This window comes from Galeopterus variegatus, unplaced genomic scaffold, assembly GCF_000696425.1.
Source record: "Galeopterus variegatus unplaced genomic scaffold, G_variegatus-3.0.2 Scaffold83, whole genome shotgun sequence".
Lineage (NCBI taxonomy): Eukaryota > Metazoa > Chordata > Mammalia > Dermoptera > Cynocephalidae > Galeopterus > Galeopterus variegatus.
Window position 1 is genome coordinate 375,356 of NW_007726194.1, and position 3,455 is coordinate 378,810.

Genomic DNA, 3,455 nt, shown 5'->3' on the forward strand with positions numbered 1-3,455 from the left:
TCTTCTATGAAATGTTGGTGCTCCTCAAGTTTTCAAATTTTTTTCTTTGACCCTTTTCTTTTCCCACTCTATATATTCTCTCTTTTTTAAAAATCTTTTTTGTACTTTGCTTTTTTAAATTTTAATGTTTATTTGTACATATTTGTGGGGGACAGGGTGTTGTTTCAATACACGCATATACCACACAATGGCTCACTTAGTGTAGATAGTATAGCTTTGTACCCATTAATCCACAACTTCTCCTCCCCCACTCCTCCTCCCCCAGCCTCTGGTAACCATTACTATACTCTCCACTTCTATGAGAACCACTTTTTTTTTAAGGTTCCACATATGAGTGAGATCACGTGGTATTCGTCTTTCTGTGCTTGACTTACTTCACTTAACATGATGGTCTCCAGGTACTATTCATGTTGCTGCAAATGGCAGTATTTCATTGTTTTTTATAGCTGAAGAGTATTCCATTATGTATATATCTCACAGTTTTTTTGTGTGCTTGACTTACTTCACTTAACATGATGGTCTCCAGGTACTATTCATGTTGCTGCAAATGACAGTATTTCATTGTTTTTTATAGCTGAAGAGTATTCCATTATGTATATATCTCACAGTTTTTTTGTTTTTTTTTATCCATTCATCTGTTGATGGGCATTTAGGTTGATTCCATCTCTTGGCTATTGTGAATAGTGTTGCAATGAACATAGGAGTGTTTCAATATATTGATTTCATTTCCTTTAGGTATATACCCAGTAGTGGGATTGCAGGGTCATACGGTAGTTCAAATTTTAGTTCTCCGAGGAACCTCCATACTGTTTTCCACAATGGCTGTACCAATTTACATTCTCACCAACAATATAGGAGAGTTCCCTTTTCTTTGCATCCTCATCAGCACTTGTTATTTTCTGTCTTTTTGATAATAGCTATTCTCACTGGACTAAGATATCTCACTGTGGTTTTAGTTTGCATTTCCCTGATAAATAGTGATGTTAGCATTTTTTCATATGCCAGTTGGCCATTTTTGTGTCTTCTTTTGAGAGATGTCTGTTCAGGTGCTTTGCACATTTTTTTTTTTTGTGATTGGATGATTCAGGTATCAAACCCTGGACATTGGTATTATCAGCACTGTGCTCTAACTGATTGGGCTAACTGGCCAGCCCTTTGCCCATTTTTTAATTGAGTTATTTGATTTTTGAGTTGTTTGAGTTCCTTATATATCCTGGATATTATCCCTGCTGTGTATTGAATGTCCCCTCATTGAAGCTCGACCCCCATTGTAACAGTACTAAGAGGGTGGGAAACCCTATTATGCTACTTGAGATGTGGGGACTGTAAGAGGTGATTAGATTGTGAGGACTATGCCCTTGTGAACGGATTGATCCATTTGTGGAATAGTGGGAGTGGTTCTGATGCCTTTATAAGGAGAATGAGTGAGAAGCTTAGCTCTGTCTTGCTCAGCACATTTTCACTACCAAAAGGAAGTATAGAGTCACTACCAAAAGGAAGGCCCTCACCAGATGTGTTTCCTGAACCATGGACTTCCCAGCTTCTGAAACTGTTAGAAATAAATCTCATTTCTTTATAAATTACCCAGTTTCAGATATTCTGTTGTAAGCAACAGAAACAGGCTAATACAAGACCCTGTCTGATGTATAGTTTGCAAACACTTTCTCCCACTCTATAGGTTGTCTTTTCATTTTGTTGATTGTGTGCTTTGCTGTGCAGAAGCTTTTAAGTTTGATGTAGTCCCATTTGTCTATTTTTGCTTTAGTTGCCTGTGCCTTTGTAGTCTGGTTGAAAAAAGTGCTGCTTACTACCATTTTGTGTAGTATTTTCCCTGTTTTCTTTTAGTAGTTTCATAGTTTCAGGTCTTAAACTTCGGTCTTTCTTTGATTTTGAGTTGGTTTTTGTATATGGTTTGAGATAGGGGTGTGTCCTCTACCAAACAAATATATCTTTTCTCTAGTTTCAATCTTCTGCGATATCCAGTTTTCACAGTACCCTTTATTGAAGAGGCTGTCCTTTCCCCTTTGTGCATTTTTGGTACCTTTGTCAAAAATCAATTGGCTATAAATGTGTGGGTTTATTTCTGGGCTCCTTGTTCTGTTTCATTGGTCAATTTATTTGTTTTTATGCCATTACCATGCTGTTTTGGTAATGATAGCATCATAGAATATTTTGAAGTCAGGTAGTGTGATGCCTCCAACTTTGTTCTTTTTGTTTAAGATTGCTTTGGCTATTCATTGTCTTTTGTGGTTCTATACAAATAGTAAGGTTGTTCTTTTCTATTTCTGTGAAGAATGTCATTGATATGTTGATAGGGATTGCATTAAATCTGTAGATAGCTTTGGGTAATATGGACATTTTGACTATATTAATTATTCCAACCCATGAACATGGGCTATCTTTCCATTTATTGGTGTCCTCTTCAATTTCCTTCACCAATGTTTTATAGTTTTCATTGTAGAGGTCTTTCACCTCCTTGGTTAAATTTGCTCCTAGGTGTTTCATTTTTGTAGCTATTGTGAACTTGATTACTTTGTTGATTTCTTCTTCAGATGCTTCATTATTGGCTTATAGGAACACTTGATTTTTGCATGGTGATTTTGTATCCTGCCACTTTATTGAATTCACTTATTAGTACCAATAATTTCTTGGTGAAGTTTTTATGATTTTATATATATATATGATAATGTAATTTCCAAATAGGGATAATTTGACGTCTTCCTTTCCAATTTGGATAACCATTATTGCTTTCTCTTGCCTTATTGCACTGGCTAGAATTCCCAATACTATGTTGAATAACAGTTGGAAAAGTGGGAATCCTTGGCTTTTTCCAGCTCTTAACAGAAAAGCCTTCATATATTGAAGGCATTCAGTATGATATTAGCTGTGGGTTTGTCATATATGGCCTTTATCATGTTGAAGTATATTTCTTCTATACCTAATTTGCTGAGTGTTTTTTATCATGAAGTGTAGTTGGATTTTATCAAGTGCTTTTTCTGTATCTATTGAAATGATCATATGTTTTTTTCCCTTCATTCTGTTACTGTGATATGTCATGTCTATTGATTTGCTTATGTTGAACCATACTTGCATCCCTGGGATGAATCCCATTTGCTCATGGTGAATAATCTTTTTAATGTGGCATTGGATTCTATTCACTAGTATTTTGTTGAGAATTTTCACATCTATGTTCGTTAGGGATATTGGTCTGTAGTTTGTTGTGTCTTTTTCTGGTTTTGGTATGAGGGTAGTGCTGGTCTCGTAGAGTGAGTTTGGAAGTTACTCTACACATTTTCTCTAGGAAATTTCATCTACTCTTAAGGCTTTAATTATTCTCTGGATTCTAATGACTCCCAATTTTCGATCTTTAGGCTAGGTTACTCACCTGAGCATATTTTACTTTCTCCTGGAGGTCTCACACACATCTTGAATTCAACATGCCCCAAATTGAGCTA